The sequence below is a fragment of the Leptonotus elevatus genome, chromosome 7, assembly GCF_054856555.1.
Source record: "Leptonotus elevatus isolate MCC_2025b chromosome 7, RoL_Lele_1.0, whole genome shotgun sequence".
NCBI lineage: Eukaryota > Metazoa > Chordata > Actinopteri > Syngnathiformes > Syngnathidae > Leptonotus > Leptonotus elevatus.
Window position 1 is genome coordinate 5,772,472 of NC_141245.1, and position 26,530 is coordinate 5,799,001.

The following is a 26,530-nucleotide window of genomic DNA, read 5'->3' on the forward strand; positions in this document are numbered from 1 at the left end:
AATGTCAGCGAGCAATAAAGACAAACTGGCAAAACAACCCTCAATAATTCCAAATTCCCTGACCGGGAATCGAACCCGGGCCGCGGCAGTGAGAGTGCCGAATCCTAGCCACTAGACCATCAAGGATGACAAACACTGTCTTCTGGACACGGCTAACATAGCACAGTATATGAAAAAGCAGGGAGCTGAGGCAGAAAAAACTTCATGGCCTTGTCAAGAACTTTTTGACATTGGTGAAATAGATCAAATGACAACATACAGGTTTCTGGTTGTTAAGGACATTGTCAGCGAGCAATAAAGACAAACTGGCAAAACAACCCTCAATAATGCCAAATTCCCTAACCGGGAATCAAACCCGGGCCGCGGCAGTGAGAGTGCCGAATCCTAGCCACTAGACCATCAAGGATGACAAACACCGTCTTCTGGACACGGCTAACAAAGGACAGTATATGAAAAAGCAGGTCGCTGAGGCAGAAAAAAACTTAATGGACTTGTCTCTGTTTTTTGGGTATCGGTGAAATAGCTCAACTGACAACATAAAGGTTTCTGGTTGGTAAGGACAATGTCAGCGAGCAATAAAGACAAACTAGCAAAACAACCCTCAATAATTCCGAATTCCATGACCGGGAATCAAACCCAGGCCGCGGAAGTGAGAGTGCCGAATCCTAGCCATTAGACCATCAAGGATGACAAACACTGTCTTCTGGACACGGCTAAGATAGCACAGTATATGAAAAAGCAGGTATTTGAGGCAGAAAAAACTTAATGGACTTGTCTCTGTTTTTTTGGTATCGGTGAAATAGCTCAACTGACAACATACAGGTTTCTGGTTGTTAAGGACAATGTCAGCGAGCAATAAAAACATACTGGCAAAACAACCCTCAATAATTCCGAATTCCATGACCAGGAATCGAACCCGGGCCGGGGCAGTGAGAGTGCCAAATCCTAAACATTAGACCAACAGGGATTACAAACACTGTCTTCTGGACACGGCTAACATAGCACAGTATATGAAAAAGCAGTTAGTTCAGGCAGAAAAACTTCATGGCCTTGTCTAGAACTTTTTGACATTGGTGAAATAGATCAACTGACAACATACAGGTTTCTGGTTGTTAAGGACATTGTCAGCGAGCAATAAAGACAAACTGGCAAAACAACCCTCCAAACTTCGTAATTCCCTGACCTGAAACTAAACCTAGGCCGCGGCAGTGAAAGTGCCGAATCCTAAACATTAGACAGACAGGGATGACAAACGCTGTCTTCTGGACACGGCTAAGATAGCACAGTATATGAACAAGCAATCAGGTGGCTCAGGCAGAAAAACTTCATGGCCTTGTCTCGATCTTTTTGACATCGGTGAAATAGATCAACTGACAACATACAGGTTTCTGGTTGTTCAGGACAATGTCAGCGAGCAATAAAGACAAACTGGCAAAACAACCCTCAATATTTCCAAATTCCCTGACCGGGAATCGAACCCTGGCCGCGGCAGTGAGAGTGCCGAATCCTAGCCACTAGACCACCAGGGATGCCAAAAACTGGATTCTGGACACGGCTAACATAGCTCAGTATATGAAAAAGCAGGTATTTGAGGCAGAAAGAACTTAATGGACTTGTCTCTGTTTTTTGGGTATCGGTGAAATAGCTCAACTGACAACATACAGGTTTCTGGTTGTTAAGGACAATGTCAGCGAGCAATAAAGACATACTGGCAAAACAACCCTTAATAATTCTGAATTCCCTGACCGGGAATCAAACCCGGGCCGCGGCAGTGAGAGTGCCAAATCCTAGCCACTAGACCACCAAGGATGACAAAAACTGTCTTCTGGACACGGCTAACATAGCACAGTATAAGAACAAGCAACCAGGTAGCTCAGGCAGAAAAACTACATGGCCTTGTCTCGATCTTTTTGACATCGGTGAAATAGATCAACTGACAACATACAGGTTTCTGGTTGTTAATGACAATGTCAGCAAGCATGAAAGACAAACTGGCGAAACACCTTTCAATATTTCAAAATTTCCTGACCGGGAATCGAACCCAGGCCGCAGCAGTGAAAGTGCTGAATCCTAGCCACTAGACCACCAGGGATGCTAAAAACTTAATTCTGGACACGGCTAACATAGCACAGTATATGAAAAGCAGGGAGCCGAGGCAGAAAAAACTTCATGGCCTTGTCTAGAACTTTTTGACATCGGTGAAATAGATCAACTGACAACATACAGGTTTCTGGTTGTTAATGACAATGTCAGCAAGCATGAAAGACAAACTGGCGAAACACCTTTCAATATTTCAAAATTCCCTGACCGGGAATCGAACCCCGGCCGCAGCAGTGAAAGTGCTGAATCCTAGCCACTAGACCACCAGGGATTGCTAAAAACTGGATTCTGGACACGGCTAACATAGCGCAGTATATGAAAAAGCAGGTATTTGAGGCAGAAAAAACTTAATGGACTTGTCTCTGTTTTTTGGGTATCGGTGAAATAGGTCAACTGACAACATACAGATTTCTGGTTGTTAAGGACAATGTCAGCAAGCATGAAAGACAAACTGGCGAAACACCTTTCAATATTTCAAACTTCCCTGACCGGGAATCGAACCCGGGCCACAGCAGTGAAAGTGCTGAATCCTAGCCACTAGACCATCAAGGATGACAAAATGCTGTCTTCTGGACACGGCTAATCTAGCACAGTATATGAAAAAGCAGAGAGCAGAGGCAGAAAAAACTTCATGGCCTTGTCAAGAACTTTTTGACATTGGTGAAATAGATCAACTGACAACATACAGGTTTCTGGTTGTTAAGGACATTGTCAGCGAGCAATAAAGACAAACTGGCAAAACAACCCTCCAAACTTCGTAATTCCCTGACCTGAAACTAAACCAAGGCCGCAGCAGTGAAAGTGCCGAATCCTAGCCACTAGACCAACAGGGATGACAAACGCTGTCTTCTGGACACGGCTAACATAGCACAGTATATGAAAAAGCAGGTATTCGAGGCAGAAAAAACTTAATGGACTTGTCTCTGTTTTTTGGGTATCGGTGAAATAGCTCAACTGACAACATACAGGTGTCTGGTTGTTAAGGACAATGTCAGCGAGCAATAAAGAAAAACTGGCAAAACAACCCTCAATAATTCCGAATTCCCTGACCGGGAATCGAACCCAGGCCGCGGCAGTGAGAGTGCCGAATCCTAGCCACTAGACCATCAAGTATGACAAACACTGTCTTCTGGACACGGCTAACAAAGCACAGTATATGAAAAAGCAGGTCGCTGAGGCAGAAAAAAACTTAATGGACTTGTCTCTGTTTTTTGGGTATCGGTGAAATAGCTCAACTGACAACATACAGGTGTCTGGTTGTTAAGGACAATGTCAGCGAGCAATAAAGAAAAACTGGCAAAACAACCCTCAATAATTCCGAATTCCCTGACCGGGAATCGAACCCGGGCCGCGGCAGTGAGAGTGCCGAATCCTAGCCACTAGACCATCAAGGATGACAAACACTTTCTTTTGGACACGACCAACATAGCATAGTATATGAAAAAGCAGGGAGCTGAGGCAGAAAAAACTTCATGGCCTTGTCAAGAACTTTTTGACATTGGTGAAATAGATCAACTGACAACATACAGGTTTCTGGTTGTTAAGGACATTGTCAGCGAGCAATAAAGACAAACTGGCAAAACAACCCTCCAAACTTCATAATTCCCTGACCTGGAACTAAACCTAGGCCACGGCAGTGAAAGTGCCGAATCCTAGCCACTAGACCAACAGGGATGACAAACGCTGTCTTCTGGACACGGCTAACATAGCACAGTATATGAAAAAGCAGGTATTTGAGGCAGAAAAAACTTAATGGACTTGTCTCTGTTTTTTGGGTATCGGTGATATAGCTCAACTGACAACATACAGGTTTCTGGTTGTTTAGGACAATGTCAGTGAGCAATAAAGACAAACTGGCAAAACAACCCTCAATAATTCCGAATTCCCTGACCGGGAATCTAACCCAGGCCGCGGCAGTGAGAGTGCCGAATCCTAGCCACTAGACCAACAGGGATGACAAACGCTGTCTTCTGGACACGGCTAACATAGCACAGTATATTAAAAAGCAGGTATTCGAGGCAGAAAAAACTTAATGGACTTGTCTCTGTTTTTTGGGTATCGGTGAAATAGCTCAACTGACAACTTACAGGTGTCTGGTTGTTAAGGACAATGTCAGCGAGCAATAAAGACAAACTGGCAAAACAACCCTCAATAATTCCGAATTCCCTGACCGGGAATCGAACCCGGGCCGCAGCAGTGAAAGTGATGAATCCTAGCCACTAGATCACCAGGGATGCTAAAAACTGAATTCTGGACACCGCTAACATAGCAGAGTATATGAAAAAGCAGATAGCTGAGGCAGAAAAAACTTAATGGACTTGTCTCTGTTTTTTGGGTATTGGTGAAATCGCTCAAATGACAACGTACAGGTTTTTGTTTGTTAAGGACAATGTCAGCGAGCAATAAAGACAAACTGGCAAAACAACCCTCAATAATTCCAAATTCCCTGACCGGGAATCGAACCCGGGCCGCGGCAGTGAGAGTGCCGAATCCTAGCCACTAGACCATCAAGGATGACAAACACTGTCTTCTGGACACGGCTAACATAGCACAGTATATGAAAAAGCAGGGAGCTGAGGCAGAAAAAACTTCATGGCCTTGTCAAGAACTTTTTGACATTGGTGAAATAGATCAAATGACAACATACAGGTTTCTGGTTGTTAAGGACATTGTCAGCGAGCAATAAAGACAAACTGGCAAAACCACCCTCAATAATTCCAAATTCCCTAACCGGGAATCAAACCCGGGCCGCGGCAGTGAGAGTGCCGAATCCTAGCCACTAGACCATCAAGGATGACAAACACCGTCTTCTGGACACGGCTAACAAAGGACAGTATATGAAAAAGCAGGTCGCTGAGGCAGAAAAAAACTTAATGGACTTGTCTCTGTTTTTTGGGTATCGGTGAAATAGCTCAACTGACAACATAAAGGTTTCTGGTTGGTAAGGACAATGTCAGCGAGCAATAAAGACAAACTAGCAAAACAACCCTCAATAATTCCGAATTCCATGACCGGGAATCAAACCCAGGCCGCGGAAGTGAGAGTGCCGAATCCTAGCCATTAGACCATCAAGGATGACAAACACTGTCTTCTGGACACGGCTAAGATAGCACAGTATATGAAAAAGCAGGTATTTGAGGCAGAAAAAACTTAATGGACTTGTCTCTGTTTTTTTGGTATCGGTGAAATAGCTCAACTGACAACATACAGGTTTCTGGTTGTTAAGGACAATGTCAGCGAGCAATAAAAACATACTGGCAAAACAACCCTCAATAATTCCGAATTCCATGACCAGGAATCGAACCCGGGCCGGGGCAGTGAGAGTGCCAAATCCTAAACATTAGACCAACAGGGATTACAAACACTGTCTTCTGGACACGGCTAACATAGCACAGTATATGAAAAAGCAGTTAGTTCAGGCAGAAAAACTTCATGGCCTTGTCTAGAACTTTTTGACATTGGTGAAATAGATCAACTGACAACATACAGGTTTCTGGTTGTTAAGGACATTGTCAGCGAGCAATAAAGACAAACTGGCAAAACAACCCTCCAAACTTCGTAATTCCCTGACCTGAAACTAAACCTAGGCCGCGGCAGTGAAAGTGCCGAATCCTAAACATTAGACAGACAGGGATGACAAACGCTGTCTTCTGGACACGGCTAAGATAGCACAGTATATGAACAAGCAATCAGGTGGCTCAGGCAGAAAAACTTCATGGCCTTGTCTCGATCTTTTTGACATCGGTGAAATAGATCAACTGACAACATACAGGTTTCTGGTTGTTCAGGACAATGTCAGCGAGCAATAAAGACAAACTGGCAAAACAACCCTCAATATTTCCAAATTCCCTGACCGGGAATCGAACCCTGGCCGCGGCAGTGAGAGTGCCGAATCCTAGCCACTAGACCACCAGGGATGCCAAAAACTGGATTCTGGACACGGCTAACATAGCTCAGTATATGAAAAAGCAGGTATTTGAGGCAGAAAGAACTTAATGGACTTGTCTCTGTTTTTTGGGTATCGGTGAAATAGCTAAACTGACAACATACAGGTTTCTGGTTGTTAAGGACAATGTCAGCGAGCAATAAAGACATACTGGCAAAACAACCCTTAATAATTCTGAATTCCCTGACCGGGAATCAAACCCGGGCCGCGGCAGTGAGAGTGCCAAATCCTAGCCACTAGACCACCAAGGATGACAAAAACTGTCTTCTGGACACGGCTAACATAGCACAGTATAAGAACAAGCAACCAGGTAGCTCAGGCAGAAAAACTACATGGCCTTGTCTCGATCTTTTTGACATCGGTGAAATAGATCAACTGACAACATACAGGTTTCTGGTTGTTAATGACAATGTCAGCAAGCATGAAAGACAAACTGGCGAAACACCTTTCAATATTTCAAAATTTCCTGACCGGGAATCGAACCCCGGCCGCAGCAGTGAAAGTGCTGAATCCTAGCCACTAGACCACCAGGGATTGCTAAAAACTGGATTCTGGACACGGCTAACATAGCGCAGTATATGAAAAAGCAGGTATTTGAGGCAGAAAAAACTTAATGGACTTGTCTCTGTTTTTTGGGTATCGGTGAAATAGGTCAACTGACAACATACAGATTTCTGGTTGTTAAGGACAATGTCAGCAAGCATGAAAGACAAACTGGCGAAACACCTTTCAATATTTCAAACTTCCCTGACCGGGAATCGAACCCGGGCCACAGCAGTGAAAGTGCTGAATCCTAGCCACTAGACCATCAAGGATGACAAAATGCTGTCTTCTGGACACGGCTAACAAAGCACAGTATATGAAAAAGCAACCAGGTAGCTCAGGCAGAAAAACTTCATGGTATTGTCTCGATCTTTTTGGCATCGGTGAAATAGATCAACTGACAACATACAGGTTTCTGGTTGTTCAGGACAATGTCAGCAAGCATGAAAGACACACTGGCGAAACACCATTCAATATTTAAAAATTCCCGGGCCGCAGCAGTGAAAGTGCTGAATCCGAGCCACGAGACCACCAGGGATGCCAAAAAACGGATTCTGGACACGGCTAACATAGCACAGTATATGAAAAAGCAGGTATTGGAGGCAGAAAAAACTTAATGGACTTGTCTCTGTTTTTTGGGTATCGGTGAAATAGCTCAACTGACAACATACAGGTTTCTGGTTGTTAAGGACAATGTCAGCGAGGAATAAAGACAAACTAGCAAAACAACCCTCAATAATTCCGAATTCCCTGACCGGGAATCAAACCCGGGCCGCGGCATAGAGAGTGCCAAATCCTAGCCACTAGACCATCAAGGATGACAAACACTGTCTTCTGGAAACGACTAACATAGCACAGTATATGAAAAAGCAGGGAGCTGAGGCAGAAAAAACTTCATGGCCTTGTCAAGAACTTTTTGACATTGGTGAAATAGATCAACTGACAACATACAGGTTTCTGGTTGTTAAGGACATTGTCAGCGAGCAATAAAGACAAACTGGCAAAACAACCCTCCAAACTTCTTAATTCACTGACCTGGAACCAAACCCAGTCCGCGGCAGTGAAAGTGCAGAATCCTAGCCACTAGACCAACAGGGATGACAAACGCTGTCTTCTGGACACGGCTAACATAGCACAGTATATGAAAAAGCAGGGAGCTGAGGCAGAAAAAACTTCATGGCCTTGTCAAGAACTTTTTGACATTGGTGAAATAGATCAACTGACAACATACAGGTTTCTGGTTGTTAAGGACATTGTCAGCGAGCAATAAAGACAAACTGGCAAAACAACCCTCCAAACTTCTTAATTCCCTGACCTGGAACCAAACCCAGGCCGCGGCAGTGAAAGTGCAGAATCCTAGCCACTAGACCAACAGGGATGACAAACGCTGTCTTCTGGACACGGCTAACAAAGCACAGTATATGAAAAAGCAGGTATTTGAGGCAGAAAAAAACTTAATGGACTTGTTTCTGTTTTTTTGGGTATTGGTGAAACAGCTCAACTGACAACATACAGGTTTCTGGTTGTTCAGGACAATGTCAGAAAGCATGAAAGACAAACTGGCGAAACACCTTTCAATATTTCAAAATTCCCTGACCGGGAACCAAAACCCGGGCCGCAGCAGTGAAAGTGCTGAATCCTAGCCACTAGACCACCAGGGATGGTAAAAACTGGATTCTGGACACGGCTAACATAGCACAGTATATGAAAAAGCAGGTAGCTGAGGCAGAAAAAACTTCATGGCCTTGTCTAAAACTTTTTGACATTGGTGAAATAGATCAACTGACCGAATCCTATTCACTAGACCATCAAGGATGACAAACACTGTCTTCTGGACACGGCTAACATAGCACAGTATATGAAAAAGCAGATAGCTGAGGCAGAAAAAACTTAATGGACTTGTCTCTGTTTTGTGGATATTGGTGAAATCGCTCAACTGACAACGTACAGGTTTTTGGTTGTTAAGGACAATGTCAGCGAGCAATAAAGACAAACTGGCAAAACAACCCTCAATAATTCCAAATTCCCTGACCAGGAATCGTACCCGGGCCGCGTCAGTGAGAGTGTCAAATCCTAGCCACTAGACCATCAAGGATGAGAAACACTGTCTTCGGGACACGGCTAACAAAGCACAGTATATGAAAAAGCAGGTAGCTGAGGCAGAAAAAAACTTAATGGACTTCTCTCTGTTTTTTGGGTATTGGTTAAATAGGTCAAATGATAACATACAGGTTTTTGGTTGTTAAGGACAATGTCAGCGAGCAATAAAGACAAACTGGCAAAACAACCCTCAATAATTCCAAATTCCCTGACCGGGAAACGAACCCGGGAAGCGGCAGTGAGAGTGCCGAATCCTAGCCACTAGACCATCAAGGATTACAAAAGCTGTTTTCTGGACACGGCTAACATAGCACAGTATATGAAAAAGCAGGGAGCTGAGGTAGAAAAAACTTCATGGCCTTGTCAAGAACTTTTTGACATTGGTGAAATAGATCAACTGACAACATACAGGTTTCTGGTTGTTAAGGACATTGTCAGCGAGCAATAAAGACAAACTGGCAAAACAACCCTCCAAACTTCTTAATTCCCTGACCGGGAATCGAACCCGGGCCGCAGAAGTGAGAGTGCCGAATCCTAGCCACTAGACCAACAGGGATGACAAACGCTGCCTTCTGGACACGGCTAACATAGCACAGTATATGAAAAAGCAGATAGCTGAGGCAGAAAAAACTTAATGGACTTGTCTCTGTTTTGTGGGTATTGGTGAAATCGCTCAACTGACAACGTACAGGTTTTTGGTTGTTAAGGACAATGTCAGCGAGCAATAAAGACAAACTGGCAAAACAACCCTCAATAATTCCAAATTCCCTGACCGGGAATCGAACCCGGGCCGCAGAAGTGAAAGTGCTGAATCCTAGCCACTAGACCACCAGGAATGCCGAAAACCGGATTCTGGACACGGCTAACAGCACAGTATATGAAAAAGCAGATAGCTGAGGCAAAAAAAACTTCATGGCCTTGTCTAGAACTTTTCTACATTGGTGAAATAAATCAACTGACAACATACAGGTTTCTGGTTGTTAAGGACATTGTCAGCGAGCAATAAAGACAAACTGGCAAAACAACCCTCCAAACTTCTTAATTCCCTGACCTGGAACCAAACCCAGGCCGCGGCAGTGAAAGTGCAGAATCCTAGCCACTAGACCACCAGGGATGCTAAAAACTGGATTCTGGACACGGCTAACAAAGCACAGTATATGAAAAAGCAGGTATTTGAGGCAGAAAAAAACTTAATGGACTTGTTTCTGTTTTTTGGGTATTGGTGAAACAGCTAAACTGACAACATACAGGTTTCTGGTTGTTAAGGACAATGTCAGCGAGCAATAAAGACAAACTGGCAAAACAACCCTAAATAATTCCGAATTCCCTGACCGGGAAACGAACCCGGGCCGCGGCAGTGAGAGTGCCGAATCCTAGCCACTAGACCATCAAGGATGACAAACACTATCTTCTGGACACGGCTAACATAGAGCAGTATATAAAAAAGCAGGGAGCTGAGGCAGAAAAAACTTCATGGCCTTGTCAAGAACTTTTTGACATTGGAGAAATAGATCAACTGACAACATACAGGTTTCTGGTTGTTAAGGACATTGTTAGCGAGCAATAAAGACAAACTGGCAAAACAACCCTCCAAACTTCTTAATTCCCTGACCTGGAACCAAACCCAGGGCGCGGCAGTGAAAGTGCAGAATCCTAGCCACTAGACCAACAGGGATGACAAACGCTGTCTTCTGGACACGGCTAACAAAGCACAGTATATGAAAAAGCAGGTATTTGAGGCAGAAAAAAACTTAATGGACTTGTTTCTGTTTTTTTGGGTATTGGTGAAACAGCTCAACTGACAACATACAGGTTTCTGGTTGTTCAGGACAATGTCAGAAAGCATGAAAGACAAGCTGGCGAAACACCTTTCAATATTTCAAAATATGCCCTGACCGGGAATCAAACCCGGGCCGCAGCAGTGAAAGTGCTGAATCCTAGCCACTAGACCACCAGGGATGGTAAAAACTGGATTCTGGACACGGCTAACAAAGCACAGTATATGAAAAAGCAGGTAGCTGAGGCAGAAAAAAACTTAATGGACTTCTCTCTGTTTTTTGGGTATTGGTGAAATAGGTCAAATGACAACATACAGGTTTTTGTTTGTTAAGGACAATGTCAGCGAGCAATAAAGACAAACTGGCAAAACAACCCTCAAAAATTCCGAATTACCTGACCGGGAAACGAACCCGGGCCGCGGCAGTGAGAGTGCCGAATCCTAGCCACTAGACCATCAAGGATGACAAAAGCTGTTTTCTGGACACGGCTAACATAGCACAGTATATAAAAAAGCAGGGAGCTGAGGCAGAAAAAACTTCATGGCCTTGTCAAGAACTTTTTGACATTGGTGAAATAGATCAACTGACAACATACAGGTTTCTGGTTGTTAAGGACATTGTCAGCGAGCAATAAAGACAAACTGGCAAAACAACCCTCCAAACTTCTTAATTCCCTGACCGGGAATCAAACCCGGGCCGCGGAAGTGAGAGTGCCGAATCCTAGCCACTAGACCACCAGGGATGGTAAAAACTGGATTCTGGACACGGCTAACATAGCACAGTATATGAAAAAGCAGATAGCTGAGGCAGAAAAAACTTAATGGACTTGTCTCTGTTTTGTGGGTATTGGTGAAATCGCTCAACTGACAACGTACAGGTTTTTGGTTGTTAAGGACAATGTCAGCGAGCAATAAAGACAAACTGGCAAAACAACCCTCAATAATTCCAAATTCCCTGACCGGGAATCGAACCCGGGCCGCAGAAGTGAAAGTGCTGAATCCTAGCCACTAGACCACCAGGAATGCCGAAAACCGGATTCTGGACACGGCTAACAGCACAGTATATGAAAAAGCAGATAGCTGAGGCAGAAAAAACTTCATGGCCTTGTCTAGAACTTTTCTACATTGGTGAAATAAATCAACTGACAACATACAGGTTTCTGGTTGTTAAGGACATTGTCAGCGAGCAATAAAGACAAACTGGCAAAACAACCCTCCAAACTTCTTAATTCCCTGACCTGGAACCAAACCCAGGCCGCGGCAGTGAAAGTGCAGAATCCTAGCCACTAGACCAACAGGGATGACAAGCGCTTGCTTCTGGACACGGCTAACATAGCACAGTATATGAAAAAGCAGGTATTTGAGGCAGAAAAAACTTAATGGACTTGTCTCTGTTTTTTGGGTATCGGTGAAATAGCTCAACTGACAACATACAGGTTTCTGGTTGTTAAGGACAATGTCAGCGAGCAATAAAGACAAACTGGCAAAACAACCCTAAATAATTTCAAATTCCCTGACCGGGAATCAAACCCGGGCCGCAGCAGTGAAAGTGCAGAATCCTAGCCACTAGACCAACAGGGATGACAAACGCTGTCTTCTGGACACGGCTAACAAAGCACAGTATATGAAAAAGCAGGTATTTGAGGCAGAAAAAAACTTAATGGACTTGTTTCTGTTTTTTTGGGTATTGGTGAAACAGCTCAACTGACAACATACAGGTTTCTGGTTGTTCAGGACAATGTCAGAAAGCATGAAAGACAAACTGGCGAAACACCTTTCAATATTTCAAAATTCCCTGACCGGGAATCAAACCCGGGCCGCAGCAGTGAAAGTGCTGAATCCTAGCCACTAGACCACCAGGGATGGTAAAAACTGGATTCTGGACACGGCTAACATAGCACAGTATATGAAAAAGCAGGTAGCTGAGAAAGAAAAAACTTCATGGCCTTGTCTAAAACTTTTTGACATTGGTGAAATAGATCAACTGACCGAATCCTATTCACTAGACCATCAAGGATGACAAACACTGTCTTCTGGACACGGCTAACATAGCACAGTATATGAAAAAGCAGATAGCTGAGGCAGAAAAAACTTAATGGACTTGTCTCTGTTTTGTGGGTATTGGTGAAATCGCTCAACTGACAACGTACAGGTTTTTGGTTGTTAAGGACAATGTCAGCGAGCAATAAAGACAAACTGGCAAAACAACCCTCAATAATTCCAAATTCCCTGACCAGGAATCATACCCGGGCCGCAGCAGTGAGAGTGCCAAATCCTAGCCACTAGACCATCAAGGATGAGAAACACTGTCTTCTGGACACGGCTAACAAAGCACAGTATATGAAAAAGCAGGTAGCTGAGGCAGAAAAAAACTTAATGGACTTCTCTCTGTTTTTTGGGTATTGGTGAAATAGGTCAAATGACAACATACAGGTTTTTGTTTGTTAAGGACAATGTCAGCGAGCAATAAAGACAAACTGGCAAAACAACCCTCAATAATTCCGAATTCCCTGACTGGGAAATGAACCCAGGCCGCGGCAGTGAGAGTGCAGAATCCTAGCCACTAGACCAACAGGGATGACAAACGCTGTCTTCTGGACACGGCTAACAAAGCACAGTATATGAAAAAGCAGGTATTTGAGGCAGAAAAAAACTTAATGGACTTGTTTCTGTTTTTTTGGGTATTGGTGAAACAGCTCAACTGACAACATACAGGTTTCTGGTTGTTCAGGACAATGTCAGAAAGCATGAAAGACAAACTGGCAAAACACCTTTCAATATTTCAAAATTCCCTGACCGGGAATCGAACCCGGGCCACAGCAGTGAAAGTGCGGAATCCTAGCCACTAGACCACCAGGGATGCTAAAAACTGGATTCTGGACACGGCTAACAAAGCACAGTATATGAAAAAGCAGGTATTTGAGGCAGAAAAAAACTTAATGGACTTGTCTCTGTTTTTTGGGTATCGGTGAAATCGCTCAACTGACAACATAAAGGTTTCTGGTTGTTAAGGACAATGTCAGCGAGCAATAAAGAAAAACTGGCAAAACAACCCTAAATAATTCCGAATTCCCTGACCGGGAATCGAACCCGGGCCGCGGCAGTGAGAGCGCCGAATCCTATCCACTAGACCATCAAGGATGACAAAAGCTGTTTTCTGGACACGGCTAACATAGCACAGTATATGAAAAAGCAGGGAGCTGAGACAGAAAAAACTTCATGGCCTTGTCAAGAACTTTTTGACATTGGTGATATAGATCAACTGACAACATACAGGTTTCTGGTTGTTAAGGACATTGTCAGCGAGCAATAAAGACAAACTGGCAAAACAACCCTCCAAACTTCTTAATTCCCTGACCGGGAATCGAACCCGGGCCGCGGCAGTGAGAGTGCCGAATCCTAGCCACTAGACCATCAAGGATGACAAACACTGTCTTCTGGACACGGCTAACATAGCACAGTATATGAAAAAGCAGGGAGCTGAGGCAGAAAAAACTTCATGGCCTTGTCAAGAACTTTTTGACATTGGTGAAATAGATCAACTGACAACATACAAGTTTCTGGTTGTTAAGGACATTGTTAGCGAGCAATAAAGACAAACTGGCAAAACAACCCTCCAAACTTCTTAATTCCCTGACCTGGAACCAAACCCAGGAGGCAGCAGTGAAAGTGATGAATCCTAGCCACTAGACCAACAGGGATGACAAACGCTGCCTTCTGGACACGGCTAACATAGCACAGTATATGAAAAAGCAGGTAGCTGAGGCAGAAAAAAACTTAATGGACTTGTCTTTGTTTTTTGGGTATTGGTGAAATCGCTCAACTGACAACGTACAGGTTTCTGGTTGTTAAGGACAATGTCAGCGAGCAATAAAGACAAACTGGCAAAACAACCCTAAATAATTCCGAATTCCCTGACCAGGAATCGAACCCGGGCCGCAGCAGTGAGAGTGCCGAATCCTAGCCACTAGACCATCAAGGATGACAAACACTGTCCTCTGGAAACGGCTAACATAGAACAGTAAATAAAAAAGCAGGGAGCTGAGGCAGAAAAAACTTCATGGCCTTGTCAAGAACTTTTTGACATTGGTGAAATAGATCAACTGACAACATACAGGTTTCTGGTTGTTAAGGACATTGTTAGCGAGCAATAAAGAAAAACTGGCAAAACAACCCTCCAAACTTCTTAATTCCCTGACCTGGAACCAAACCCAGGCCGCGGCAGTGAAAGTGCAGAATCCTAGCCACTAGTCCAACAGGGATGACAAACGCTGTCTTCTAAACACGGCTAACATAGCACAGTATATGAAAAAGCAGGTATTTGAGGCAGAAAAAACTTCATGGCCTTGTCTAGAACTTTTCTACATTGGTGAAATAGATCAACTGACAACATACAGGTTTCTGGTTGTTAAGGACATTGTCAGCGAGCCATAAAGACAAACTGGCAAAACAACCCTCCAAACTTCATAATTCCCTGACCTGGAACTAAACCTAGGCCGTGGTAGTGTAAGTGCCGAATCCCAGCCACTAGACCAACAGGGATGACAATCGCTGTCTTCTGGACACGGCTAACATAGCACAGTATGTGAAAAATCAGGTATTTGAGGCAGAAAAAACTTAATGGACTTGTCTCTGTTTTTTGGGTATTGGTGAAATAGCTCAACTGACAACATACAGGTTTCTGGTTGTTAAAGACATTGTCAGCGAGCAATAAAGACAAACTGGCAAAACAACCCTCCAAACTTCTTAATTCCCTGACCTGGGACCAAACCCAGGAGGCAGCAGTGAAAGTGCTGAATCCTAGCCACTAGACCACCAGGGATGCCAAAAACTGGATTCTGGACACGGCTAACATAGCACAGTACATGAAAAAGCAGATAGCTGACGCAAAAAAAAATTAATGGACTTGTCTCTGTTTTTTGGGTATTGGTGAAATCGCTCAACTGACAACGTACAGGTTTTTGGTTGTTAAGGACAATGTCAGCGAGCAATAAAGACAAACTGGCAAAACAACCCTCAATAATTCCGATTTCCCTGACCGGGAATCAAACAACGGCCGCGGCAGTGAGAGTGCCGAATCCTAGCCACTAGTCCACCAAGGATGACAAACACTGTCTTCTGGACACGGCTAACATAGAACAGTATATAAAAAAGCAGGGAGCTGAGGCAGAAAAAACTTCATGGCCTTGTCAAGAACTTTTTGGCATTGGTGAAATAGATCAACTGACAACATACAGGTTTCTGGTTGTTAAGGACTATGTTAGCGAGCAATAAAGACAAACTGGCAAAACAACCCTCCAAACTTCTTAATTCCCTGACCTGGAACCAAACCCAGGAGGTAGCAGTGAAAGTGATGAATCCTAGCCACTAGACCAACAGGGATGACAAACGCTACCTTCTGGACACGGCTAACATAGCACAGTATATGAAAAAGCAGGTAGCTGAGGCAGAAAAAAACTTCATGGCCTTGTCAAGAACTTTTTGACATTGGTGAAATAGATCAACTGACAACATACAGGTTTCTGGTTGTTCAGGACAATGTCAGCAACATGAAAGACAAACTGGCAAAACACCTTTCAATATTTCAAAATTCCCTGACCGGGAATCGAACCCGGGCCGCAGCAGTGAAAGTGCTGAATCCTAGCCACTAGACCATCAAGCATGACAAACGCTGTCTTCTGGACACGGCTAACAAAGCACAGTATATGAAAAAGCAGGTATTTGAGGCAGAAAAAAACTTAATGGACTTGTTTCTGTTTTTTTGGGTATTGGTGAAACAGCTCAACTGACAACATACAGGTTTCTGGTTGTTCAGGACAATGTCAGAAAGCATGAAAGACAAACTGGCGAAACACCTTTCAATATTTCAAAATTCCCTGACCGGGAATCAAACCCGGGCCGCAGCAGTGAAAGTGCTGAATCCTAGCCACTAGACCACCAGGGATGGTAAAAACTGGATTCTGGACACGGCTAACAGCACAGTATATGAAAAAGCAGGTAGCTGAGGCAGAAAGAACTTCATGGCCTTGTCTAAAACTTTTTGACATTGGTGAAATAGATCAACTGACCGAATCCTATTCACTAGACCATCAAGGATGACAAACACTGACTTCTGGACACGGCTAACATAGCACAGTATATGAAAAAGCAGATAGCTGAGGCAGAAAAAACTTAATGGACTTGTCTCTGTTTTTTGGGTATTGGTGAAATCGCTCAACTGACAACGTACAGGTTTTTGGTTGTTAAGGACAATGTCAGCGAGCAATAAAGACAAACTGGCAAAACAACCCTCAATAATTCCAAATTCCCTGACCAGGAATCGTACCCGGGCCGCGGCAGTGAGAGTGCCAAATCCTAGCCACTAGACCATCAAGGATGAGAAACACTGTCTTCTGGAAACGGCTAACAAAGCACAGTATATGAAAAAGCAGGTAGCTGAGGCAGAAAAAAACTTAATGGACTTCTCTCTGTTTTTTGGGTATTGGTGAAATAGGTCAAATGACAACATACAGGTTTTTGTTTGTTAAGGACAATGTCAGCGAGCAATAAAGACAAACTGGCAAAACAACCCTCAATAATTCCGAATTCCCTGACTGGGAAACGAACCCGGGCCGCGGCAGTGAGAGTGCCGAATCCTAGCCACTAGACCATCAAGGATGACAAAAGCTGCCTTCTGGACACGGCTAACATAGCACAGTATATGAAAAAGCAGGTAGCTGAGGCAGAAAAAAACTTAATGGACTTGTCTCTGTTTTTTGGGTATTGGTGAAATCGCTCAACTGACAACGTACAGGTTTCTGGTTGTTAAGGACAATGTCAGCGAGCAATAAAGACAAACTGGCAAAACAACCCTAAATAATTCCTAATTCCCTGACCGGGAATCAAACCCCGGCCGCAGCAGTGAGAGTGCCGAATCCTAGCCACTAGACCATCAAGGATGACAAACACTGGCCTCTGGAAACGGCTAACATAGAACAGTATATAAAAAAGCAGGGAGCTGAGGCAGAAAAAACTTCATGGCCTTGTCAAGAACTTTTTGACATTGGTGAAATAGATCAACTGACAACATACAGGTTTCTGGTTGTTAAGGACATTGTCAGCGAGCAATAAAGAAAAACTGGCAAAACAACCCTCCAAACTTCTTAATTCCCTGACCTGGAACCAAACCCAGGCCGCGGCAGTGAAAGTGCAGAATCCTAGCCACTAGACCAACAGGGATGACAAACGCTGTCTTCTAAACACGGCTAACATAGCACAGTATATGAAAAAGCAGGTATTTGAGGCAGAAAAAACTTCATGGCCTTGTCTAGAACTTTTCTACATTGGTGAAATAGATCAACTGACAACATACAGGTTTCTGGTTGTTAAGGACATTGTCAGCGAGCCATAAAGACAAACTGGCAAAACAACCCTCCAAACTTCATAATTCCCTGACCTGGAACTAAACCTAGGCCGCGGTAGTGTAAGTGCCGAATCCCAGCCACTAGACCAACAGGGATGACAATCGCTGTCTTCTGGACACGGCTAACATAGCACAGTATGTGAAAAATCAGGTATTTGAGGCAGAAAAAACTTAATGGACTTGTCTCTGTTTTTTGGGTATCGGTGAAATAGCTCAACTGACAACATACAGGTTTCTGGTTGTTAAGGACATTGTCAGCGAGCAATAAAGACAAACTGGCAAAACAACCCTCCAAACTTCTTAATTCCCTGACCTGGGACCAAACCCAGGAGGCAGCAGTGAAAGTGCTGAATCCTAGCCACTAGACCACCAGGGATGCCAAAAACCGGATTCTGGACACGGCTAACATAGCACAGTACATGAAAAAGCAGATAGCTGACGCAAAAAAAACTTAATGGACTTGTCTCTGTTTTTTGGGTATTGGTGAAATCGCTCAACTGACAACGTACAGGTTTTTGGTTGTTAAGGACAATGTCAGCGAGCAATAAAGACAAAATGGCAAAACAACCCTCAATAATTCCGATTTCCCTGACCGGGAATCAAACAACGGCCGCGGCAGTGAGAGTGCCGAATCCTAGCCACTAGTCCACCAAGGATGACAAACGCTGTCTTCTGGACACGGCTAACAAAGCACAGTATATGAAAAAGCAGGTCGCTGAGGCAGAAAAAAACTTAATGGACTTGTCTCTGTTTTTTGGGTATCGGTGAAATAGCTCAACTGACAACATACAGGTTTCTGGTTGTTAAGGAAAATGTCAGCGAGCAATAAAGACAAACTGGAAAAACAACCCTCAATAATTCCTAATTCCCTGACCGGGAATCGAACCAGGGCCGCGGCAGTGAGAGTGCCGAATCCTAGCCACTAGACCACCAAGGAAGACAAACACTGTCTCCTGGACACGACTAACATAGAACAGTATATAAAAAAGCAGGGAGCTGAGGCAGAATAAACTTCATGGCCTTGTCAAAAACTTTGTGACATTGGTGAAATAGATCAACTGACAACATACAGGTTTCTGGTTGTTAAGGACATTGTTAGCGAGCAATAAAGACAAACTGGCAAAACAACCCTCCAAACTTCTTAATTTCCTGACCTGGAACCAAACCCAGGAGGCAGCAGTGAAAGTGATGAATCCTAGCCACTAGACCAACAGGGATGACAAACGCTGCCTTCTGGACACGGCTAACATAGCACAGTATATGAAAAAGCAGGTATTTAAGGCAGAAAAAACTTAATGGACTTGTCTCTGTTTTTTGGGTATTGGTGAAATCGCTCAACTGACAACGTACAGGTTTCTGGTTGTTAAGGACAATGTCAGCGAGCAATAAAGACAAACTGGCAAAACAACCCTAAATAATTCTGAATTCCCTGACCGGGAATCGAACCCAGGCCGCAGCAGTGAGAGTGCCGAATCCTAGCCACTAGACCTTCAAGGATGACAAACACTGTCCTCTGGACACGGCTAACATAGAACAGTATATAAAAAAGCAGGGAGCTGAGGCAGAAAAAACTTCATGGCCTTGTCAAGAACTTTTTGACATTGGTGAATTAGATCAACTGACAACATACAGGTTTCTGGTTGTTAAGGACATTGTTAGCGAGCAATAAAGACAAACTGGCAAAACAACCCTCAATAATTCCGAATTTCCTGACCGGGAAACGAACACGGGCCGCGGCAGTGAGAGTGCCGAATCCTAGCCACGAGACCATCAAGGATGACAAACGCTGTTTTCTGGACACGGCTAACATAGCACAGTATATGAAAAAGCAGGGAGCTGAGGCAGAAAAAACTTCATGGCCTTGTCAAGAACTTTTTGACATTGGTGAAATAGATCAACTGACAACATACAGGTTTCTGGTTGTTAAGGACAATGTCAGCGAGCAATAAAGACATACTGGCAAAACAACCCTCAATAATTCTGAATTCCCTGACCGGGAATCGAACCCGGGCCGCAGCAGTGAGAGTGCCGAATCCTAGCCACTAGACCACCAAGGATGACAAACACTGTGTTCTGGACACGGCTAACATAGCACAGTATATGAACAAGCAACCAGGTAGGTCAGGCAGAAAAACTTCATGGCCTTGTCTCAATCTTTTTGACATCGGTGAAATAGAACAACTGACAACATACAGGTTTCTGGTTGTTAAGGACAATGTCAGCGAGCAATAAAGACATACTGGCAAAACAACCCTCAATAATTCTGAATTCCCTGACCGGGAATCAAACCCGGGCCGCGGCATTGAGAGTGCCGAATCCTAGCCACTAGACCACCAAGGATGACAAACACTGTCTTCTGGACACGGCTAACAAAGAACAGTATATGAAAAAGCAAATAGCTGAGGCAGAAAAAACTTCATGGCCTTGTCTAGAACTTTTCTACATTGGTGAAACAGATCAACTGACAACATACAGGTTTCTGGTTGTTAAGGACATTGTCAGCGAGCAATAAAGACAAACTGGCAAGACAACCCTCCAAACTTCATAATTCCCTGACCTGGAACTAAACCTAGGCCGCAGCAGTGAAAGTGCCGAATCCTAGCCACTAGACCCACAGGGATGACAAACGCTGTCATCTGGACACGGCTAACATAGCACAGTATATGAAAAATCAGGTATTTGAGGCAGAAAAAACTTAATGGACTTGTCTCTGTTTTTTGGGTATCGGTGAAATAGCTCAACTGACAACATACAGGTTTCTGGTTGTTAAGGACATTGTCAGCGAGAAAAAAAGACAAACTGGCAAAACAACCCTCCAAACTTCTTAATTCCCTGACCTGGAACCAAACCCAGGCCGCGGCAGTGAAAGTGCAGAATCCTAGCCACTAGACCAACAGGGATGACTAACGCTGCCTTCTGGACACGGCCAACAAAGCACAGTATATGAAAAAGCAGGTAGCTGAGGCAGAAAAAAACTTAATGGACTTGTCTCTGTTTTTTGGGTAGTGGTGAAATAGCTCAACTAACAACATACAGGTTTCTGGTTGTTAAGGACAATGTCAGCGAGCAATATAGACAAACAACCCTAAATAATTCCAAATTCCCTGACCGGGAATCGAACCCAGGCCGCAGCAGTGAGAGTGCCGAATCCTAGCCACTAGACCATCAAGGATGACAAACACTGTCCTCTGGACACGGCTAACATAGAACAGTATATAAAAAAGCAGGGAGCTGAGGCAGAAAAAACTTCATGGCCTTGTCAAGAACTTTTTGACATTGGTGAAATAGATCAACTGACAACATACAGGTTTCTGGTTGTTATGGACATTGTCAGCGAGCAATAAATACAAACTGGCAAAACAACCCTCCAAACTTCTTAATTCCCTGACCGGGAATCGAACCCAGGCCACGGCTGTGAGAGTGCCGAATCCTAGCCACTAGACCACCAAGGATGACAAAAACTGTCTTCTGGACACGGCTAACATAGCACAGTATATGAACAAGCAACCAGGTAGCTCAGGCAGAAAAACTTCATGGCCTTGTCTCGATCTTTTTGACATCGGTGAAATAGATCAACTGACAACATACAGGTTTCTGGTTGTTAAGGACAATGTCAGCAAGCATGAAAGACAAACTGGCGAAACACCTTTTAATATTTCAAAATTCCCTGACCGGGAATCGAACCCGGGCCGCAGCAGTGAAAGTGCCAAATCCTAGCCACTAGACCATCAAGGATGACAAACACTGTCTTCTGGACACGGCTAACATAGCACAGTATATGAAAAAGCAGGGAGCTGAGGCAGAAAAAACTTCATGGCCTTGTCAAGAACTTTTTGGCATTGGTGAAATAGATCAACTGACAACATACAGGTTTCTGGTTGTTCAGGACAATGTCAGCAAGCATGAAAGACAAACTGGCGAAACACCTTTCAGTATTTCAAAATTCCCTGACCGGGAATCAAACCCGGGCCGCAGCAGTGAAAGTGCTGAATCCTAGCCACTAGACCACCAGGGATGATAATAACTGGATTCTGGACACGGCTAACATAGCACAGTATATGAAAAAGCAGGTATTAGAGGCAGAAAAAACTTAATGGACTTGTCTCTGTTTTTTGGGTATCGGTGAAATAGCTCAACTGACAACATACAGGTGTGTGGTTGTTAAGGACAATGTAAGCGAGCAATAAAGACAAACTGGCAAAACAACCCTAAATAATTCCGAATTCCCTGACCGGGAATCGAACCCGGGCCACAGCAGTGAGAGTGCCGAATCCTAGCCACTAGACCATCAAGGATGACAAACACTGTCTTCTGGACACGGCTAATATAGAACACTATATAAAAAAGCAGGGAGCTGAGGCAGAAAAAACTTCATGGCCTTGTCAAGAACTTTTTGACATTGGTGAAATCGATCAAGTGACAACATACAGGTTTCTGGTTGTTAAGGACATTGTCAGCGAGCAATAAAGACAAACTGGCAAAACAACCCTCCAAACTTCTTAATTCCCTGACCTGGAACCAAACCCAGGCCGCGGCAATGAAAGTGCAGAATCCTAGCCACTAGACCAACAGGGATGACAAACACTGCCTTCTGGACACGGCTAACATAGCACAGTATATGAAAAAGCAGGTAGCTGAGAAAGAAAAAAACTTAATGGACTTGTCTCTGTTTTTTGGGTATTGGTGAAATAGCTCAACTGACAACATACAGGTTTCTGGTTGTTCAGGACAATGTCAGCAAGCATGAAAGACACACTGGCGAAAGACCATTCGATATTTCAAAATTCCCTGACCGGGAATCAAACCCGGGGGGCAGCAGTGAAAGTGCTGAATCCTAGCCACTAGACCAACAGGGATGACAAACGCTGTCTTCTGGACACGGCTAACATAGAACAGTATATGAAAAAGCAGGTATTTGAGGCAGAAAAAACTTAATGGACTGGTCTCTGTTTTTTGGGTATCGGTGAAATAGCTCAACTGATCAACATACAGGTTTTTGGCAAAACAACCCTAAATAATTCCGAATTCCCTGACCGGGAAGCGAACCCGGGCCGCGGCAGTGAGAGTGCTGAATCATAGCCACTAGACCATCAAGGATGACAAACCCTATCTTCTGGACACGGCTAACATAGCACAGTATATGTAAAAGCAGGGAGCTGAGGCAGAAAAAACTTCATGGCCTTGTCAAGAACTTTTTGACATTGGTGAAATAGATCAACTGACAACATACAGGTTTCTGGTTGTTCAGGACAATGTCAGCAAGCATGAAAGACACACTGCCGAAACACCATTCAATATTTCAAAATTCCCTGACCGGGAATCGAACCCAGGCCGCAGCAGTGAAGATGCTGAATCCTAGCCACTAAACCACAAGGGATGCCAAAAACTGGATTCTGGACACGGCTAACAGCAGAGTATATGAAAAAGCAGATAGCTGAGGCAGAAAAAACTTCATGGCCTTGTCTAGAACTTTTTGACATTGGTGAAATAGATCAACTGACAACATACAGGTTTCTGGTTGTTCAGGACAATGTCAGCAAGCATGAAAGACACACTGGCGAAACACCATTCAATATTTCAAAATTCCCTGACCGGGAATCGAACCCAAGCCGCAGCAGTGAAAGTGCTGAATCCTAGCCTTTAGACCACCAGGGATGCCAAAAACTGGATTCTGGACACGGCTAACATAGCACAGTATATGAAAAAGCAGGTATTTGAGGCAGAAAAAACTTAATGGACTTGTCTCTGTTTTTTGGGTATCGGTGAAATAGCTCAACTGACAACATACAGGTTTCTGGTTGTTAAGGACAATGTCAGCGAGCAATAAAGACAAACTGGCAAAACAACCCTCAATAATTCCGAATTCCCTGACCGGGAATCGAACCCAGGAGGCAGCAGTGAAAGTGCTGAATCCTAGCCACTAGACCACCAGGGATGCCAAAAACCAGATTCTGGACACGGCTAACAAAGCACAGTATATGAACAAGCAACCAGATTGCTCTGGCAGAAAAACTTCATGGTCTTGTCTCGATCTTTTTGGCATCGGTGAAATAGATCAACTGACAACATACAGGTTTCTGGTTGTTCAGGACAATGTCAGCAAGCATGAAAGACACACTGGCGAAACACCATTCAATATTTCAAAATTCCCTGACCGGGAATCGAACCCGAGCCGCAGCAGTGAAAGTGCTGAATCCTTGCCGCTAGACCACCAAGGATGCCGAAAACCAGATTCTGGACACGGCTAACATAGCACAGTATATGAAAAAGCAGATAGCTGAGGCAGAAAAAACTTCATGGCCTTGTCTAGAACTTTTTGACATTGGTGAAATAGATCAACTGACAACATACAAGTTTCTGGTTGTTAAGGACATTGTCAGCGAACAATAAAGACAAACTGGCAAAACAACCCTCCAAACTTCATAATTCCCTGACCTGGAACTAAACCTAGGCCACGGCAGTGAAAGTGCCGAATCCTAGCCAATAGACCAACAGGGATGACAAACGCTGTCTTCTGGACACGGCTAACATAGCACAGTATATGAAAAAGCAGGTATTTGAGGCAGAAAAAAATTAATGGACTTGTCTCTGTTTTTTGGGTATCGGTGAAATAGCTCAACTGACAACATACAGGTTTCTGGTTGTTAAGGACAATGTCAGCGAGCCATAAAGACATACTGGCAAATCAACCCTCAATAATTCTGAATTCCATGACCGGTAATCAAACCCGGGCCGCGGCAGTGTGAGTGCCGAATCCTAAACACTAGACCAACAGGGATTACAAACACTGTCTTCTGGACACGGCTAACATAGCACAGTATATGAAAAAGCAGGTAGCTCAGGCAGAAAAACTTCATGGCCTTGTCTAGAAGTTTTTGACATTGGTGAAATAGATCAACTGACAACATACAGGTTTCTGGTTGTTCAGGACAATGTCAGCAAGCATGAAGGACAAACTGGCGAAACACCTTTCAATATTTCAAAATTCCCTGACCGGGAATCAAACCCGGGCTGCAGCAGTGAAAGTGCTGAATCCTAGCCACTAGACCACCAGGGATGATAATAACTGGATTCTGGACACGGCTAACATAGCACAGTATATGAAAAAGCAGGTATTTGAGGCAGAAAAAAATTAATGGACTTGTCTCTGTTTTTTGGGTATCGGTGAAATAGCTCAACTGACAACATACAGGTGTGTGGTTGTTAAGGACAATGTAAGCGAGCAATAAAGACAAACTGGCAAAACAACCCTAAATAATTCCGAATTCCCTGACCGGGAATCGAACCCGGGCCGCAGCAGTGAGAGTGCCGAATCCTAGCCACTAGACCATCAAGGATGACAAACACTGTCTTCTGGACACGGCTAATATAGAACAGTATATAAAAAAGCAGGGAGCTGAGGCAGAAAAAACTTCATGGCCTTGTCAAGAACTTTTTGACATTGGTGAAATCGATCAACTGACAACATACAGGTTTCTGGTTGTTAAGGACAATGTCAGCGAGCCATAAAGACATACTGGCAAATCAACCCTCAATAATTCTGAATTCCATGACCGGTAATCAAACCCGGGCCGCGGCAGTGAGAGTGCCGAATCCTAAACACTAGACCAACAGGGATTACAAACACTGTCTTCTGGACACGGCTAACATAGCACAGTATATGAAAAAGCAGGTAGCTCAGGCAGAAAAACTTCATGGCCTTGTCTAGAAGTTTTTGACATTGGTGAAATAGATCAACTGACAACATACAAGTTTCTGGTTGTTAAGGACATTGTCAGCGAGCAATAAAGACAAACTGGCAAAACAACCCTCCAAACTTCGTAATTCCCTGACCTGAAACTAAACCCAGGCCGCGGCAGTGAAAGTGCAGAATCCTAGCCACTAGACCAACAGGGATGACAAACGCTGTCTTCTGGACACGTTTAACATAGCACAGTATATGAAAAAGCAGTTATTTGAGGCAGAAAAAACTTAATGGACTTGTCTCTGTTTTTTGGGTATCGGTGAAATAGCTCAACTGACAACATACAGGTTTCTGGTTGTTAAGGACAATGTCAGCGAGCAATAAAGACATACTGGCAAAACAACCCTCAATAATTCTGAATTCCCTGACCGCGAATCGAACCCAGGCCACGGCTGTGAGAGTGCCGAATCCTAGCCACTACACCACCAAGGATGACAAAAACTGTCTTCTGGACACGGCTAACATAGCACAGTATATGAACAAGCAACCAGGCAGCTCAGGCAGAAAAACTTCATGGCCTTGTCTCGATCTTTTTGACATCGGTGAAATAGATCAACTGACAACATACAGGTTTCTGGTTGTTCAGGACAATGTCAGCAAGCATGAAAGACAAACTGGCGAAACACCTTTTAATATTTCAAAATTCCCTGACCGGGAATCGAACCCGGGCCGCAGCAGTGAAAGTGCCGAATCCTAGCCACTAGACCATCAAGGATGACGAACACTGTATTCTGGACACGGCTAACAAAGCACAGTATATGAAAAAGCAGGTAGCTGAGGCAGAAAAAAACTTAATGGACTTGTCTCTGTTTTTTGGGTATCGGTGAAATAGCTCAACTGACAACATACAGGTTTCTGGTTGTTAAGGACAATGTCAGCGAGCAATAAAGACAAACTGGCAAAACAACCCTCAATAAT

The 26,530-nt window shown here is 43.9% G+C and overlaps 1 protein-coding gene and 31 non-coding genes across 32 annotated transcripts in view; all 32 read right to left on the reverse strand.

The window, feature by feature from the left end:
* alp3 (alkaline phosphatase 3) overlaps positions 1 to 26,530 on the reverse strand; it is a 153,232-nt gene that overhangs the window by 98,514 nt on the left and 28,188 nt on the right. The gene's annotated exons all lie outside the window — the stretch shown is intronic.
* On the reverse strand, positions 55 to 126 carry trnae-cuc (transfer RNA glutamic acid (anticodon CUC)). The gene has a single exon. It is a non-coding gene; the product is annotated as a tRNA-Glu (tRNA).
* On the reverse strand, positions 335 to 406 carry trnae-cuc (transfer RNA glutamic acid (anticodon CUC)). Its single transcript has one exon. It is a non-coding gene; the product is annotated as a tRNA-Glu (tRNA).
* trnae-cuc (transfer RNA glutamic acid (anticodon CUC)) lies at positions 1,458 to 1,529 on the reverse strand. The gene has a single exon. It is a non-coding gene; the product is annotated as a tRNA-Glu (tRNA).
* Positions 2,021 to 2,092, reverse strand: trnae-uuc (transfer RNA glutamic acid (anticodon UUC)). Its single transcript has one exon. It is a non-coding gene; the product is annotated as a tRNA-Glu (tRNA).
* trnae-uuc (transfer RNA glutamic acid (anticodon UUC)) lies at positions 2,300 to 2,371 on the reverse strand. The gene has a single exon. It is a non-coding gene; the product is annotated as a tRNA-Glu (tRNA).
* On the reverse strand, positions 2,581 to 2,652 carry trnae-uuc (transfer RNA glutamic acid (anticodon UUC)). The gene has a single exon. It is a non-coding gene; the product is annotated as a tRNA-Glu (tRNA).
* trnae-cuc (transfer RNA glutamic acid (anticodon CUC)) lies at positions 3,423 to 3,494 on the reverse strand. Its single transcript has one exon. It is a non-coding gene; the product is annotated as a tRNA-Glu (tRNA).
* On the reverse strand, positions 4,263 to 4,334 carry trnae-uuc (transfer RNA glutamic acid (anticodon UUC)). The gene has a single exon. It is a non-coding gene; the product is annotated as a tRNA-Glu (tRNA).
* On the reverse strand, positions 4,543 to 4,614 carry trnae-cuc (transfer RNA glutamic acid (anticodon CUC)). The gene has a single exon. It is a non-coding gene; the product is annotated as a tRNA-Glu (tRNA).
* trnae-cuc (transfer RNA glutamic acid (anticodon CUC)) lies at positions 4,823 to 4,894 on the reverse strand. Its single transcript has one exon. It is a non-coding gene; the product is annotated as a tRNA-Glu (tRNA).
* trnae-cuc (transfer RNA glutamic acid (anticodon CUC)) lies at positions 5,946 to 6,017 on the reverse strand. The gene has a single exon. It is a non-coding gene; the product is annotated as a tRNA-Glu (tRNA).
* trnae-uuc (transfer RNA glutamic acid (anticodon UUC)) lies at positions 6,790 to 6,861 on the reverse strand. Its single transcript has one exon. It is a non-coding gene; the product is annotated as a tRNA-Glu (tRNA).
* trnae-cuc (transfer RNA glutamic acid (anticodon CUC)) lies at positions 10,013 to 10,084 on the reverse strand. Its single transcript has one exon. It is a non-coding gene; the product is annotated as a tRNA-Glu (tRNA).
* Positions 10,577 to 10,648, reverse strand: trnae-uuc (transfer RNA glutamic acid (anticodon UUC)). The gene has a single exon. It is a non-coding gene; the product is annotated as a tRNA-Glu (tRNA).
* Positions 12,258 to 12,329, reverse strand: trnae-uuc (transfer RNA glutamic acid (anticodon UUC)). Its single transcript has one exon. It is a non-coding gene; the product is annotated as a tRNA-Glu (tRNA).
* Positions 13,255 to 13,326, reverse strand: trnae-uuc (transfer RNA glutamic acid (anticodon UUC)). The gene has a single exon. It is a non-coding gene; the product is annotated as a tRNA-Glu (tRNA).
* Positions 13,536 to 13,607, reverse strand: trnae-cuc (transfer RNA glutamic acid (anticodon CUC)). Its single transcript has one exon. It is a non-coding gene; the product is annotated as a tRNA-Glu (tRNA).
* trnae-cuc (transfer RNA glutamic acid (anticodon CUC)) lies at positions 13,816 to 13,887 on the reverse strand. The gene has a single exon. It is a non-coding gene; the product is annotated as a tRNA-Glu (tRNA).
* Positions 16,057 to 16,128, reverse strand: trnae-uuc (transfer RNA glutamic acid (anticodon UUC)). Its single transcript has one exon. It is a non-coding gene; the product is annotated as a tRNA-Glu (tRNA).
* trnae-uuc (transfer RNA glutamic acid (anticodon UUC)) lies at positions 16,339 to 16,410 on the reverse strand. Its single transcript has one exon. It is a non-coding gene; the product is annotated as a tRNA-Glu (tRNA).
* On the reverse strand, positions 19,854 to 19,925 carry trnae-cuc (transfer RNA glutamic acid (anticodon CUC)). The gene has a single exon. It is a non-coding gene; the product is annotated as a tRNA-Glu (tRNA).
* trnae-cuc (transfer RNA glutamic acid (anticodon CUC)) lies at positions 20,137 to 20,208 on the reverse strand. The gene has a single exon. It is a non-coding gene; the product is annotated as a tRNA-Glu (tRNA).
* Positions 20,969 to 21,040, reverse strand: trnae-cuc (transfer RNA glutamic acid (anticodon CUC)). Its single transcript has one exon. It is a non-coding gene; the product is annotated as a tRNA-Glu (tRNA).
* Positions 21,532 to 21,603, reverse strand: trnae-uuc (transfer RNA glutamic acid (anticodon UUC)). Its single transcript has one exon. It is a non-coding gene; the product is annotated as a tRNA-Glu (tRNA).
* Positions 21,812 to 21,883, reverse strand: trnae-uuc (transfer RNA glutamic acid (anticodon UUC)). The gene has a single exon. It is a non-coding gene; the product is annotated as a tRNA-Glu (tRNA).
* On the reverse strand, positions 22,092 to 22,163 carry trnae-cuc (transfer RNA glutamic acid (anticodon CUC)). The gene has a single exon. It is a non-coding gene; the product is annotated as a tRNA-Glu (tRNA).
* On the reverse strand, positions 23,732 to 23,803 carry trnae-uuc (transfer RNA glutamic acid (anticodon UUC)). Its single transcript has one exon. It is a non-coding gene; the product is annotated as a tRNA-Glu (tRNA).
* Positions 24,015 to 24,086, reverse strand: trnae-uuc (transfer RNA glutamic acid (anticodon UUC)). The gene has a single exon. It is a non-coding gene; the product is annotated as a tRNA-Glu (tRNA).
* On the reverse strand, positions 24,854 to 24,925 carry trnae-uuc (transfer RNA glutamic acid (anticodon UUC)). Its single transcript has one exon. It is a non-coding gene; the product is annotated as a tRNA-Glu (tRNA).
* Positions 25,134 to 25,205, reverse strand: trnae-cuc (transfer RNA glutamic acid (anticodon CUC)). Its single transcript has one exon. It is a non-coding gene; the product is annotated as a tRNA-Glu (tRNA).
* trnae-uuc (transfer RNA glutamic acid (anticodon UUC)) lies at positions 26,256 to 26,327 on the reverse strand. Its single transcript has one exon. It is a non-coding gene; the product is annotated as a tRNA-Glu (tRNA).